Source organism: Lithobates pipiens, unplaced genomic scaffold, assembly GCF_037356315.1.
Source record: "Lithobates pipiens isolate NorthernLeopardFrog02 unplaced genomic scaffold, aLitPip1_a1.2 Scaffold_1, whole genome shotgun sequence".
NCBI classification, from domain to species: domain Eukaryota; kingdom Metazoa; phylum Chordata; class Amphibia; order Anura; family Ranidae; genus Lithobates; species Lithobates pipiens.
In genome coordinates, this window is record NW_027507685.1 from 132452847 (window position 1) to 132468812 (window position 15966).

The 15966-nt window shown below is 45.2% G+C and overlaps 1 protein-coding gene across 5 annotated transcripts in view; it reads right to left on the bottom strand.

Annotated features, from left to right (window-relative positions):
- TRAF2 (TNF receptor associated factor 2) overlaps nt 1-15966 on the bottom strand; it is a 119622-nt gene that overhangs the window by 76130 nt on the left and 27526 nt on the right. For 3 of the 5 annotated variants that reach the window (XM_077476963.1, XM_077476930.1, XM_077476939.1), the window contains exon 3: nt 6644-6698. The exons of 1 other annotated variant lie outside the window; for it this stretch is intronic. The gene's annotated coding sequence lies outside the window, so the exon portion shown is untranslated. The remainder of the gene's footprint in view (nt 1-6643; nt 6699-15966) is intronic. One more of the 5 variants, XM_077476945.1, reaches the window with a different exon arrangement.

Here is a 15966-nt window from a genome sequence, read left to right on the forward strand (position 1 = left end):
GCACAATTAGAAGTTAAATTAGCGCAGTGCCAAATAGCAAAAAATGGCCGGGTCATGAAGGGGGTACAATCTTAAAAAAAAAAAAAAAAAAAAAAATTGTGCTAAAAAAAAAATAAAAGGTGCCCACAAATTCATATTGATTTAAATTTATATTAATTAAAAAGTCGAATAGAACACATTTCTTTATAAAAATATATATTTTTTCAAAAACTTTTTTTTGGGTTTAGGCCCCATGCATCCTGAATTTTTGGTTTTGGCACCAAAACTTCCATTTATTATTAGTAATAAACCCTAAAAAATAACCTGTATTCTAGTGCAGCTTACCAATTCTGAGGTGTGAAGGCTTCATTGCATTAGTTTTGTTTTTTAGACTTATTTTTTTTATCTGGTGATCCTGCCAGTAAGTCGGTTTTTCAAAAGAAACTCTCTTCCAGTTATATTAGTTTACAAGGATGAGACCAACCATTTAATGCTGGCAGGGATACTTACAATGATTGTTTTTTTTAATTGTTCATGTAAAACCTTTATACCAAAAAGGAAAATAAAAACAAAACAAACTGAATATAAAGTTTGAGCTGAAGCTTGGCTTCAATTTGTTAGTGTATCTAAATCTGCTAGTGCATTTAACACTACCCTCCTCTCAGACTGACAATGTTGCTGTCTGCTGTGCCCCCTGTTCTCTTCCATACAGATGGCAGGAACTCCAATACAGGTGGGTATGCGTCACTGGCCAGATCACCAGGTGAAAGCAGATGGGGAAAAAAAAAGAAAACTGATGCAGTAGCCACATCTGATTGGTATGCTGCAGTTATACTACATTTTTGGCTTTAGGTTTGAATACCGCTGTAAGGATCAGCCATGCTCGTCTGTAAAATTATTATTTTACGACAAATTTCTATTTAAGCCAATGGATATACAGAACAGCAAGCATGTAAAAAGTGCATTAAAAATGGACTTTAAAGATGAACATTACAATAACATAAATTAGGCGGCATGTGAGATTAATTTATATAGTTTCCTTCTGATTGACTGATGACCTAAAACAGAAAAAGTAATATTGCAACATAAAAATCAGACAAAAAAATATTACCTCCTGAACAGCCGTTTGAATTTCTACTAAAAAGAGATCCTACATGTTAATCAGCAACTTTATTTATACGTTTCAAAACGCTGAGTCACAAGACTGAGCTAGTCCTCGAACATTGACTGTCACAGGACAAGAGATCATAATACAGAAAGAAGATGTCCAGTCATTTTAACTTTGCACAATGAGTCAGGAAAAAAATAAAATAAAACTACAAGCGTGATAAAAACAATTTAACAAATGGTAAAATAGAATTGGGATTATTGAGATTAAGATCAGTTTGTAGGCCGATGTAAGGGCCCTTTCACACAGACGTGTCTGTGTACGGGCTCCGCTTTGCTCTTTTTCGCCCCGCAGAGCAGGCAGGTGACAGGTCCACCTCTGAAGACAGAAGACAGCAGGACCATTCAAAAAGTGCAGATCGACTTGAGCATGGACAGTAGGAAAGGCTGTGAAGCCACAAGGCCTCACTTCCAGTTTCACTTAGTGAAGATGCTGGCGCCTGCAACCAGAGCCGATGGGCAGATTGGCTTTGGGTGCCAACATCGTGGGATACCTGGACAGGCAAGTGTCCTTCTGTATTTGTAGCTGCTGACTATTCTTTTTTTTCCCCCAGGCTGGAACTCCGCTTTAAGCTGTGCTACTTTAAACGGATGAGTTGGATAATTTTTTTCACACAAATAGAGCTTTCTTTTGGTGCCATTTGATCACCCGGGCTTTATTTTTTGTGATAAATGAAAAAATAAAAAAATTTTGAAAAATGATTTTACTTTCTGCTGTAAAACATATCCAGTAATAAAAATAAAATAAAAATAAATGCCTGAGGTTTGGCATGATAGAATTTTTCCCTAGAGCTCTGCACTCCCCACAGCTGAACTGAGGATACAGCCAGGTCTGAACCAGCATGCGCCCTAGGCTCCCTCGCGATATCCTTCCGGAGCACCTACATTAACCTGCAGGGTAGTTCTCATGGGTCACTGGGCAAAAACAAAGCCAAAACCCATCAAGGAGGCCCTAGCATGTGCCTCCAAGATGGTGGTGGAAGCATCCATACAGCTACATGCTTCATCTCCCTTGCAGTCAGAACCAGTGGACAGTAATGGAGAGTAGGACTTTGCCTTTGCTCTCAGCAGATCTTCTGTCATCCCCCAATCAGGCATGTCTGAAAAATACTTTTTTTGCCAGATGGAAACGATCCTCCAAAAGGCTCTCAAGTCAACCTCTGAACAGATAATTGCCTCTCAGGAGAGATCCGAGAGCTTGGTCAGTATACAGCAGATCTGGAAACCCATGTGGATGACATGGAGCTCACCATCACAAACACACCCAGGAGCTGGAGGGACTCTGAAGAGAATTAAATGCTCCCGTTTCATACTAAGGATGCAGATAACCGCTCCCACAGATCCAACTTGAGAATCTGCAGCATACCGGAGACTGTAGAGGACTTTGTATCCTTCACCACAAAAAAAAGGAGGACCCTTGCCTACAGCGTGGCTCCTTAGCTTTCCTGGCCTGTGGGAGCAGTGTACTCTTAGCACCTGTGGCATTTTTAATAATGGCATCTAGCAAGGCTCCAAAGAGCCGGTCGCCAAGGAAAGGAAGATCCGTCAGCGCTTTTTTGGAAGCCTGGTCAGCCGACCAGCATTTTAGCCAAATTAGGCGCCTCAGCACCACAGCTGACACTGAAGCCCTGGATAGCAGGGGGAGAGTATCCAGGACCGCGTTACAGACGTACTTAAGACCTTGCACTGGTCTGCTAGTTCCACGCAGACAGGGGAAGCCTGTTGCTCTCCCAATTAGTGGTGCAAAACTTTTTCCCACTCAGTCAGTGTCTGCAACACAAGTGCGGATGCCAGTACAGGTCGCACGGCTGACCCCACAACCGTAAACACGGAACGAGCCACTGCCTCGGCCTGCCTGTCTGTGGGATCCTTGAATGCAGGAGTCCCCTCAACCGGGATCGTGGTTACTTTATTTAACCTGGATACTGGGGGGGTCAACGACCGGAGGAGCCGACCATTTCTTGAGAAGGCTTTCCTCAAAGGGGTAACGCACCGGCATGTATTTGGAGACCGAAAAGGTCCGTTGCAGGCGACCCCATTCCTTGTAAATGAACTTGTCAAAATTGGTCAAATATGGGAACACCTTAGGTGAACGTGCTGGCTTGCGGGACCCAAAAGGGACCGGTACATCAGCAGAGGGATCCGCTGGCTCCTGAATCTTCAGGGTATCACGCACAGCTGTGATAAGTGCTCCAACAAGCGATTTGTCGTGCAGGGACCCGGACGGGGACTCATCCTCACTGTCCGAACGGTCCTGGCCCGCGTTCTCTGACAAGACAGAGCAGGGGGTCACCGGCCTCAGCTGGAACAGAGTCTGCGTCAGAGCTCTCCCCAGAGGACGGGGGGTCAGGGGCCGCTTTTTAGCACCTTTCTTCCCACGCACCGCCTCCATCTTGGCAACGAACGAATTGCGGACCGCCGCCAGGGTGTCCATGGGGACTGCGCCATCCACAGGTGACCCGGTTGCAATTGCCTGGATTTCGGGGGAAGAAACACCAGTTTTTGAAGCCATGCTGACCCCACCCTGTCTGCCACCCGAAGGGGGACTTAGGACAGTGACAGTCCCACCCTCCTTGCTGCTGCTGACTGAGGGGTTCTAACCCGCCGGACTCACCACCCTGAGGAGTTCCGCACTGTTTACTGCAGTGCCTGTAGACCCCTAGCGGTCCCAGATGCAGAGGAACCAAAACTGTGTTGGTGGCAGTCCCCAGAACAATTGGTGAACAATCCCTCAGCGATCTGAAAAACATGCTCAGACTACATAGAAGTCTGTCTCAGCGCTCAGTAATGACAAACAGGAAGCTGAGGGCACATGAAACTGCTGCTAGAGCACAAAAACGTGGTCCGGCTTCAAGAAAATGCCCACCAGTGTCCTGAATAGGGAATCACCAGGAAAAAGGCCGCTTGAAGCCCAGACGCATGCTGTCCTTTGCCCACACTGAAAATGGCCACCAGCCTGTGCCATGAGAGACCAAAACAAACATGTGAGAGACACAGCGCAGCACCAACACACAGGCAATCCTCACAGGCACCTCCCAGGAGTTTAAGCACTCAGGATCCAGGCACCCCCAGTCAGACAGAACCCAGGCGAGAGCCCAGGGGCATGCACGTGCACACACACACATACCGCTCAGTACCCATGAACAGCCCCCCCCCCCCCCCCCCGTGAGGTGGGGGAAGGAGGGGAGATAGGGACAGGGGAGAGAAGAGAAGGGGGTGAGGGGGCTTCTGAATCGACCTCCCAGGGAATGCCAAGCTGCTCAACCTTGCCAAGACAGGGAGAGCTGTACTTATCAGTCCTTAAGAGCTGGGAGACATTCCATTGTAGCCAACTCCTGATCAGTACAGGGAAGGTTACTGGCCTGGCATACTGTGACGCAGACATCAGTAGCCCGGTCATATGCATGTCCCGGAGCATAAAAGCTCACGACCACCTCTGGAGCTGAGGTATGATGTGGCCTGCCGAGTCGTAGCTGCGACCTGCACGCGCTCGATGGCCGGACTGGGAAGACTACAAGGATAAGTGAACCAGCCAGTCATCCAGCCGGCTGTTGATAGAAGATCACAGGATCATTCTTCTTGCGCAAAGCCAAGCTTCTGCATAAAAAAAAAAAAAAAACATGGACCTATGGGCCCGCAGGCAAAATAAAACTGAAGCTGCTAGTGCAGAGTGTGGGGGATTGTAGCCTGAGGGACCAGGCTACAATGGTCCTCCTGGCTGGAACTAAGAGTTCTGAAGTGTTGTATTACAACTTTGCCTAGTATCTCCTAGTGATAGGGCTAACAACCCATTTTGTTACAGAGAGGAGCTGTGTCGGTCGGTGAATACAAGAGAAAATACAGATTTTAACTTGTAAGCAACATGTGTCAAAAAAAGGCTTAGTCTTTAAGTGGTTAAACTGACCTCATTTACAGAACAAAGTTTTTTTCTTTGATCTCTAAGGGCTAGTTCACCACACATGCAGTCCAGTGCATTTTTATTCTGCATCAAAAATGCATTGGAATGTAGGTTACATGTTTCTAATGGCATAGTTGACACCAGTGCAGTCAGTTCCAGAAAAAAAAAAAAATAAATAAATAAAGGAAGAAAAAAAAAAGTGCTGCATTTCTCCTGCACTGGACTGTACTAGAATGCAGTACAATGCACCAAAACGCACTGGAATGCATAAAAAAAAAACACACTGGACCCTAGTATAGTGGTGGGGGAAGAAAAGCACCTGGAATGCATCCAGAAACGCATCAAAAACGCACTGGAATGGATCTGGAGTGCGTTTTTGTCATGCAGCTCTAGACCTCTGTATTGTTTACAAACTCTGGGCTGTGACTGCACACAGATGATCAGCAGGTCCCAGACATGAATCATTGGCAGGTCCTTGCTCACAAGCTCCTGCAGTGTATAATCACAACAGGAGCTAGGCAGGGGGAACACATGCATGCGCCCTAAATCTGCAAGTAGACAGTACATTGCAGGTGGGCGGTCATGCTTTTATGACCGATTCAGGAGTATACCTTTTTTCACAACGCATGTCTATGGACTTTGATAAGTTTTATGAATGATTGTGTTGTGCATTTATGGGCGTTTGCGCCTTGCCTTTTTTGTTTCCATTTCTTATGTGTGTTTACATTTTGTTTTATTAGCTAAAGTTTACAGGTTGCCATTTTGGTGGCGGTGCTTTTTTGTTTTTCCTTTAAAAAGGATCTTCTAGCTACGAAGAGAGTTGGGGAATGTAAACACCAGTGTAATTTTTTTTGGCCATCTCTGCTCTTTTAGGGAGATTTCAATTAACGTCCCGTCCTGTAGACTCAACAGGAATTGAGGGAAATCTTTTCTACAGCTATCATGGAACAAGTGTCCCCATTTTCTATAAAAATAATAAACATACTTACCTGCTTTGTGCAGTGGTTTTGCACAGGGCAGTCCCAATCCTCCTCTTCTCGAGTCCCTCTCCTGTTGAGTGCCCCCACAGCAAGCAGCTTGCTATTGGGACACCCACACCGAGCTGCAGCTTCCTGTGTCAATGCAGATACAGAACCCTGGTTCGGCCCTGCACCTCTCTCATGATTGGCAAACTGACTTTGTTTGACAGCAGCGGGACCCAATGGCGCCGCTGCTGTGTCTCAGCCGATCATAAGGAAGAGTCAGACAGCCAAGGAACTTGTGGACATCGCTGGATAGAAATGAGCTCAGGTAAGTATTAGGGGGTTGGGCCGGCTGCTGCACACAGAAGGCTTTATCTTAATGCATGGATTTTTTCTGCCTTTACATCCACTTTAGTTATACTTTAAGCAGATCAAAGACATAAGATGGCAGAAGGACAACACTTGAATGCCTAGGTGGCAAAGGCTCACTTCTTAGAATGAGGATATTTCAGAGCATCCCTCTCCTTCCCCAGCCTCTCTGCACTGTAATTAACATGTGGTGTTGAAGAGGCATGAAAGATCTGCTGCCAGATAAATCTCAAATATTCTCCCACAAAAAAAAATGAAATTAACTTACTCACAACCAGATGTCTTCTGCGACTCCACAACAGGCAAGAAGACTTTCTTCACACCTACAGCACAGAACAATGATAAAATGTGATGCTACACAACCATAAAATATGCAAAATGAAAGCAAAAGCAAATTTGAATTTGTTGTAAATAGTGTTATTTTTCCAGTTGAATGCCTCCGAGAAAAAAAAAAAAAGAAAAAAAAAAAAAAAGAGTCAGGCCTGGGTCACACTGATAAGATTTTAGATGCGATTTGAGACGCACCAAATCGCATAACAATGGAAAACACATTGCTTCCAATGGTGCCCATTCACATCAATGCAATGCAGCTGCAATGCATCTTTGGGGAAGGGTCCTGTGCTATTTTGGTTTGATGCAATGGTCCATAGACTTCAATGACCGGGCATCAAAATCACATCGATCTGCATTTTTGATGCATTTTGTGTGCGATTTGTGCTGGTTGTTAAAAGCAGGCAGCCACCAGTGTCCTAACAACCAGTGACTCATCCCAGCAAAGATGAGTCATTGGTTATCAAAGAGCTGGCACTATCCTAATGATGAGTCATCCGTGCTGTGAGGAAAAAAAAAAAAAAAAGGCACAAATATTTAATTGAAAATAAATAAATGTTCGAGTGAGGATTTTATACCATATGGTTTTTAAGGGGAACCCCATCCCAAAAAATAAATTGTGTGTGGGTCCCCAAACAAAACCCATACTCCCCATCGGAGCATGCAGCCGGGCAGGCCAGGAAAGGGGGAGGGGGGGACGAGTGGGCTCCCCTTCCTCCCCTCCTGAACCATACCAGGAAACACATGCCCTCCACTTTTGTTGAGAAAATCATCAATATACAATGTAAGGATATTATTATGGCTGATAGCTTCAGTTATATATAACTTGCAACATATATACACACACACACACATTGTGTGTGTGTGTGTGTGTGTGTATATATATGTGTGTGTGGTGTGTAAAAACAATTATACATGTATGCATGTAAAGTGCAGTCCAGCTCCTGGAGCTGGCGATAAAGACAGAAGCAGGTCTAAGAGAACAAACTTTAAGGATATGGCAACAATGGGAAGAGTTCCGAACCTCTGCAATATTATCTAAACATATATCGATCAACTTTACATGCTTCCCCTTTTTTTTTTATTATGTTTTTGAGAGTGGGTATGGTTGCACTGGGCCACAACAGATGCAAGTATGTCCTCAGTAAAAATAAAGGTTGGAAAAAAATAAAATAAAAAAAATAAATAAAAAAAATTGATTGGTGAAAAACTCTGTCCACCTGGACTCCAGGCTGGGGAGTTAAAGGGGGAATGATAGCTTCTCCTGAATTGGGAGGGAGACAAAAGGGGTTCTGAAGGAAACAGGGAAGGCTGGCATGGGACCTAACCCTTTGGGACTGAGGTGACACCCCACCTAAACCATCTTCACTGCTCTCACTACATCAAGACAATGTAGTGACCTTTCTTCCCTGGAACAAGGTCTTGGGAAAAAACCCTGGCAGGACAATATCTTCATTCAGATGAAAGCCTGAAACCACTTTTGGCAAAAAACCTGGACAAGGGCATAACACCACTCTGTCCTCATGAATAATCAAATATGACTCCTTACAAAAAAGAGCAGCCAATTCTGAAATCCTCCTTGCTGAGGATATAGCAAACGAAAATATCAGCTTCCTAGTCAGAAGGACTAAGGGAACATGCTGCAACGGTTCGAATGGCTGTTTTTCTAACACTGACAAAACTAAATTTAAGTCCCAAGGGCTTAAGAGTGTTTAACTGGCGGATCAATCCACAGTACTCCTTACATGGAACCCTGGACTAAAGAACGCATAGCAAGCAGTCTTTGAAATAAAAATTGAAAAAGGCTGAGACTTGGCCCTTAATAGTACTCAGGGCCAACTTCATCTCTACGCTTAATTGTAGAAAGGTAAGCATTCTGCCTACGATACATCTGAGGGTACCAACCCTTGGACTCACACCAGGAAACATAAGCTTTCCAGGCTCTATAATATATAGCTCTAAAAGCTGTCTTCCTAGCATTAATCAAAGTAGAGATAACTGACCTGGAAAGCCCACGTTTATTCAGAATGTGGGTCTCAATAGCCATTAAATTTAGCGTTCGTAAATTAGGATGTAATATCGGCCCCTGAGATAGCAGGTCTGGCCTTAGTGGAAAGAGCCCTGGACCCTCCACTGCCATCCTTACGATCTCTGCGTACCATGACCTTCTGGGCCATGCTGGTGCTACCAGTATTACAGATTTTCTTTCCAGCTTGATCCTGCAAAGAACTTGAGGTAGCAACTGAATCAGGGAAAAGTGCATAGATCAGTAAAAACTGATCCCACGGGGTCGCCAACGCATCTGTTCCGTATGCGAGTGGGTCCCCTGTCCTGGATGCAAAGTTGACTAGCTTAGTGTTGAATCTGGACGCTAGAAGGTCTACGTCCGGAGTCCCCCATCTTTGGCAAACAGCCTGAAACACCTTGGGGTGAAGAGACCATTCTCCTGGGAATAACTGCCGGCGACTTAGATAGTCCACCTGCCAATTCTCTACTCCCGGAATGAAAACTGCCGATAGGCATGGGACATTCTCTTCTGTCCAAGTTAGAATCTGGTTCACCTCTCTGAACTGAGAGACCCTTGGTGACCCCTTGTGATTAATATATGCCACAGCCGTGGCATTGCCGGACTGGATCCTGGCAGGACAATTCTTTAACCTGGGAGGTCCAGGTTTCTAGAGCCAGATACACTGCCGAAATCTCTAGGATGTCGATGGGCAAGGCTCCTACTCCCCAGCCTGAAAGGCTGGCATCTGTCGTTACTACCTTCCAAATAATTGATCTGAAGGACTTTGCCTTCAGCAGGTTCCAAGATAGTAACCACCAACTGAGGCTTTGGGACACTCATGGGGACAGCCACATTGGTAAGTCCAAAGCTTGAATCGTTTTGTTCCAAGCAGACAGAATACTGCTTTCAGTTTCAAATGGAATTGAGCATAGGGAACTGCTTTGAATGAAGCTACCATCTTCCCCAACAACCTCATGCAAAGGCAAATTGAAGGATTTCTCTTCGACCTGATCATCCTCACCAGCTCCTGTATAGAGCTGATCCTTGCGGGAGGCAAGAACACCCCTTTTCTGGGCTGTGTCTATGATCAGGCCCAGATACTCCAGCCTTCTTAGTGGCTTTAAGGAGGATTTCTTTAGGTTGAGAATCCAACCCAAACCTTCCGGGTAACTGCTTGTGATGGCTACACCTTGCTTCAAGCAAGCCACTGACTGGTCTATTAACAATAGATCGTCTAAGTAAGCCAAGACAGTTATGCCCTGTGCCCTTAACCTGACTAGAGGTGAGGCTAATACCTTAGTGAATACCCGAGATGCTGTAGCAAGCCCAAAGGGCAAGGCTATTAACTGAAAATGCTTCTGTTCTACTTTGAACCGCAGAAACCTCTGGTGAGGAGGAAATATATGGACAAGCAGCTATGCATCTCTGATGTCGATGGACGCCAGAAGTTTTTCTCCTTGCAGGATGGAAATGACTGACTTGATTGACTCCATGCAAATGGAGCGGATTTTCAGGAACAGATTTAGATTACGTAGATCTAGACTTGGTCTGATATCCCCATTTGGCTTTGGCACCGTAATTAGGTTTGAGTAAAACCTCAAACCTTGCTCTTGTTTGGGAATCTGTCTGATCACCCCTAGAGCCAATAAATCAGTCTAATGCTTGCAACAGGGATTGCCTTTTGCCTGGATCCTTGGGGACGTTTGATCTCAGAAAACGAGATGGTGGAAACTCTCAAAACTCTAGCTTGTATCCTAGAGACACTGAGGAGAGAGTCCATATGTCCTGAATTTCCCTTTGCCAGACTTCTGAGTACATCAGAAGTCTTCCCCCCACCTTGGTGAGGGGAGATGCCTCTGGTCTTGTATTCTGCTTTGCAGACTTGTAGTCCCAGGTCTTCCTTTATGCCTGGTCTGATGGCAGAGGCCGAACAGTTTAAATGAAAGATGCTTAGATTTTATTTTGACTGGCAAAAGAGTACTATTTCCGTTGGAAATTGTTTGAATGTATTTATCCAAGTGATTGTCAAATAATTGTTCTGTCAGCAGATTTATATTTTTTTTATCTTTTTAATTTTTTTTTTAATTTAACCACTTCAATACAGGGCACTTTCGCCCCCTTCCTTCCCAGCCCAATTTTCAGCTTTCATCGCTCTAGCGCTTTCAGTGACAATTGCGCGGTCATGCTACACTGTACCCAAATGAAATTTTTATCATTTTGTTCGCACAAATAGAGATTTATTTTGGTGGTATTTATTCACGACTCCATTTTTTATTTTTTGCGATATAAGCGCAAAAAAAGCGGAAATTTGAAAAAAAAAAACAATATTTTCTTTTTTCCATTTTAAAAGAAATCCAATAAAATCAAATTTTGTCATAAATTTAAGCCAAAATGTATTCTGCTACATGTTTTTGGTAAAAAAAATTCCGTTAAGTGTATAATAATTGGTTTGTGTGATCACGGACATGCATGATCATGCACGTATGTGTGCAGGTGATCAAGTACATATGTGTGCAGATAATCATTGGGACATGTGATTTTAGTGGGACATATGTGGGGGACATGTTTTTATTATTAGGGACATGTGTATTTATTATTTGGGGACATGTATGTTTTGGGGACATGTGTGGGGACATTGTGTTTATACTGTGTGGTGTGTTTACACTGTGTGGTGATTTGTGTTTACACTAGACTGGTGATCAGTGAGTAAAAAGCTGTAAAAAACAGCTCATACTCACTGATCATCAGCCGGCTGCAGCGATCTGCTCTCCTCAGTGATGACTTCTGTGTGAGGAGAGGAGGAGCCGATTGCCTAGCAACCGGCTGTTTGTTTACATCACATGACGGCCGTGATTGGACACGGCCGTCATGTGATCAGGAGGGCCAATCACAGAGCCCTCCTGCCAATCTGAGATGTGCCGTGTCTGGGTGACACGGGCACATCGGGATCGCGCCGCTGCGCGGGCACACGCGATCCCGCTCCTTCTGATGGACGTTCCTGAACGTCCTATCAGAAGTAGACGGCTCCCACCCAGCCGTATATGTGCATTGGCCGGGTGGGAAGTGGTTAAAACCACAGAAGCACAGGGCGTTTACCAATGTTACTAGGTGTAAGGGCTGGGTTGTTATTAAACCATGCAGCTGCGTCAACCAGCCACCACCCATATAGAAGTTTATACACATCTCTGTATTAACTGCTGTATTTTTTACCAAATCCCACAAGATCTATAGTAAAAAAAAAAAAACTCTGCCACTGGGCCCACACCTGTTCTGAGACAGAGCTGCACCAAGACACATCATAGGTAGTGCAAGTTACTCCTTATAGAGGAGACATTTATAAGGCATATAAGGTATATTGAAGGAAAAAGCAAAGCTTCTTCCTTTACTCTGTCCTCGCTGCAGGATACTGCCGATTTAACAGACAGATCCGACTTTCACCCATCACGGCGGGCTGCGTTTAAACACGCTCAAAGACTGGGGCCCTTTTAAAAGGGGTTCAGCTCCTTTGGGCCTTGTATAGCACCCCTCAGCTTTAGGAAATGTAGCAAGACAAAAAGCGTCCTGGTTCCTAGGGTCCAGCTCTCAAAGAGAAGCATTACAGGCAAAACCTCATTCTTGCATCGAGGTCCAGGTACCATCCTATGGCCTCAGTGGCGAGGACGGATCCGATTGTGGAGGTTTCTTTAAATCCAGCATGGTTCCCTACTGGAGCTCCTTTAGAGCGCATCTTCACTCGTGACCAACACCTTAGACACTGGCGAAAAAAAACTGAGTGCTCCTGGAAGGAGGAGGGGTTATATAGGGGAGTCAACTTCCTGTATTGGTTATACCAGTGTCAACACCTGAAGGTAGGCCTATAACCCACCAAGTAATTACTTTGTGTCCTATGATGTACGATAAAGAGTGAGCCATTTGGGGGATCTTTGTACTGCCCTGACATTTTATAGCCTCAAGAAATGAGATTGGTCATCAGTACATCAGGACTGATTGATTTTCAGATATTTACCACAGTTAGTGGACTCTATAACTCTCCTACAGACTAAATAATAGACACGGATTTGGGTTACAGTATTTTCACCAAAGAAATGTAACAGAATACATTTTGGCCTAGATGTATTAATTATTTATTTGCAAAATGTTATTATAACTAAGAAAAACACGTTTTTTCAACATTTTTTTTTTGTTAAAAAAACCGTGGTGATTAAAGCGGGAGTCCGCCGGGACTCCGCGTTTTTTTTTTTTTTTTTAAAAGCCAGCAGCTACAAATACTGCAGCTGCTGACTTTTAAAATAGTGACACTTACCTGTCCAGCGCACCCGCGATGTCGGCACCCGAAGCCGATCTCTAGATCGTCTTGTCGGGTGCTGCCGCCGCCATCTTGGGTATGGGAATCAGGAAATGGAGCCTTTCGGCTTCATTTCCCGGTTCCCTACTGCGCATGCGCGAATCGCGCTGCGCAATAAGGATGGTCCCCGCTGCCTCTGGGATCTGTGCGTTTCCCAGCAGGCAGCGGGGCACTTGCGGAAAGGGGCGGGCACTTGCGGAAAGGGGCGCAATATAAGCCCCTTTCCGCAGAGAGCTATCCCGGAAGTGGGTGCAGAATACCTGTACTGTACAGGTATCTGCACCCCCCTCCCCCCTGAAAGGTGCCAATTGTGGCGCCGGAGGGGGGGGAGGGTTCCGATGAGCAGAGGTCCACTTTAGGGTGGACCTCCGCTTTAACCACTTGCCGACCATCCACCACAGTTGTACTGCGGTAGAATGGCACGGCTGGGTGAAATGATGTTATGCAACGTCGCTTTGCCCTGTGGCCACACGCATGGCGGCCGAGCCAATGAGAGTGACCGGCGGTCAGAATCACTGCCGGGCTCCCAGGATTGCCACGACTGGGGCACAAGGAGAACCAGGATCTGTGTGTGTATATAAACACAGTTTCCAGTTCTGTTTGGGTGCAAGGTCGCACTACCGCGCAATTGTCAGTTAAAAGCAACGCAGTGCCAAATTGTAAAAAGTGCTCTGGTCAGGAAGGGGGTAAAATCTTCAAGGCCTAAAGCGGTTAAATACCACCAAAAGAAAGCTCTAGTTTTATGAACAAAATGAAAAAATTTGGTTTGGGTAGTGTTGCATGACCACATGTTTGTCATTCAAAGTGTGACAGCACTGAAAGCTGAAAATTGGCCTGGGCCGGAAGGGGGTAAAAGTGCCGAGTACTGAAGTGGTTAAAATAAACAATGTTATACACACCTGCTCTGTGCAACATTATTGCACGGAGTGGCCCTGAATTAGATTCTGGTAAAAATGAGAATCACATTTTTTTGCTTAGAATATAGATCACGATTCTCATGGCATTTCATCTTTCACATTATATATATATATATATTAAAAAAAAGGCTAAAATTTACTGTTTAGTCATTAAAGTATTTTTTTTCCACAAAAAAAAAAAAAAGGCATTTAAAGGGGTTGTAAAGGCAAATGTTTTTTCACCTTAATGCATTCTAAAACATCTGACAGTGCCTGCGCCCCCAGTCCCCCCCGTTTTACTTACCTCACCCCTCGAAAATCCCGCCCCCGCCGTCCTACCTCGCCACTCAGTCTGGCCGCTGATTGGCTGGAGTGGATGGAAAGCAGTGCAGCCATTGGCTCGTGCTGCTGTCAATCACATCCCCTGACGCAGAGCGCCGGGGATGGGGCCGTGTGATACAGCGAGCGGCTATAGCCGCCAGCTGTATCACGGGAGAGCGCCAGCAGGTGCTTCTCACCATGCGAGGGAGCTCGCATGAACGTGAGAAGTACCTGCAGGAAGATGCAGAGACAGCCGCCAAGGGACCCCAGAAGAGCAGGTTCTGGGCCACTCTGTGCAAAACGAGCTGCACAGTGTAGGCAAGTATAACAAAAGACTGCCGTGCAAATAATCACAATCATTAAGAATCAAAATTGCAATCTTTTTCCCCATCCTGATCTTCAAAACAGCATATTACGATCTTTCTAACAAGTGCAGAGAGTTCTCACAGCTGGAAAAAAAAATAAATTGGCAGCCTGCCAAGTTTTATTACGACATAGGAATAAGTAGAAACAAAGTATTTTAGCAGAGACCCTAGAGAATACAATTGTGGCTGTTGCAATATTTTATGTCACACCGTATTTGCACAGTAAAGTACCAATCACCATTTTGTTAATAAAAAAAAAAAAAAAAAAAAAAAAAAATAATAAAAGTTAGCCCAATTTTTTTTTGTATGTGAAAGAAGATGTTACACCATGAGACTAGAGAGAGAATCATGATCTTTATTCTAGGCAAAAAAAATAAAATCACGATTCTCAAATATAAATAAAATTTAGGGCTCGACAAACCCCAGGCGCCAGGTTGGATGGCTACCAGAAATCGCACCCTGGCGCCTAGGTTGCCACCAGCCCACTCACTATAACTCCCGATGCCCCAGACATGCAGTGCATTAACATTGACCGCCGTCCTCCTCCTTTCTCCACACTCAGCGCAGTTCTGACAGCTCCTCTCTCCTGTTACTTGTCAGTTTCACAGTTACTGAGTGCTCAATGTGAAACCTGCCAGTGCCAATCCGTGCCATCTGCCACCGCCAACCAGTGCCACCGCCAACCAGTGCCACCTGCCAGTGACAACCAGTGCCACCTGCCACCCAGTGGCACCTGCCAGTGCCAACCAGTGCCACCTGCCAGTACCAACCAATGCCACCTGCCAATGTCTGCCAGTTCCAGCCAGTGTCATCTGCCAGTGCCAATGCCACCTGCCAGTTCCATGTGCCAACCAGTGCTACGTGGTACATCCACAGCTGCTTTGAGTGCTGACAGAGGATGGGGCCTGTCATGGCTCCTGCAAGTGCTTGCTCTGGGGGCAAACATGCAGGTTCATTCCCCAGCTGGGCTCTGTTTGTCCATAAGACACACACAGCACGGCTCAGCCCTGCCCCCTGCTCCCTTCTCAAAGGATTTGTTTGACAGCAGCGAGAGAGAGCAGAAAATACATTATCTTTCCAATTATCTCCTTACATTAGTTGTTACAATCAGACTTATATAAAGTTTGTAGCGGATTTAAAAGAGATTGTACAATTAGATTGCAATAAATGTGGCCATCTTAATGCACATTGTATCATGTAACACCAACTTTGTAATGGTATGGACAGTATATCAGTTTAGGATGAGCTGACTTTTTAATGTTGGTTCACACTGGGATGGCTTCAAAGTCGTCCAACTCTGAAGCCGCCACTCACAGCACAACCTCA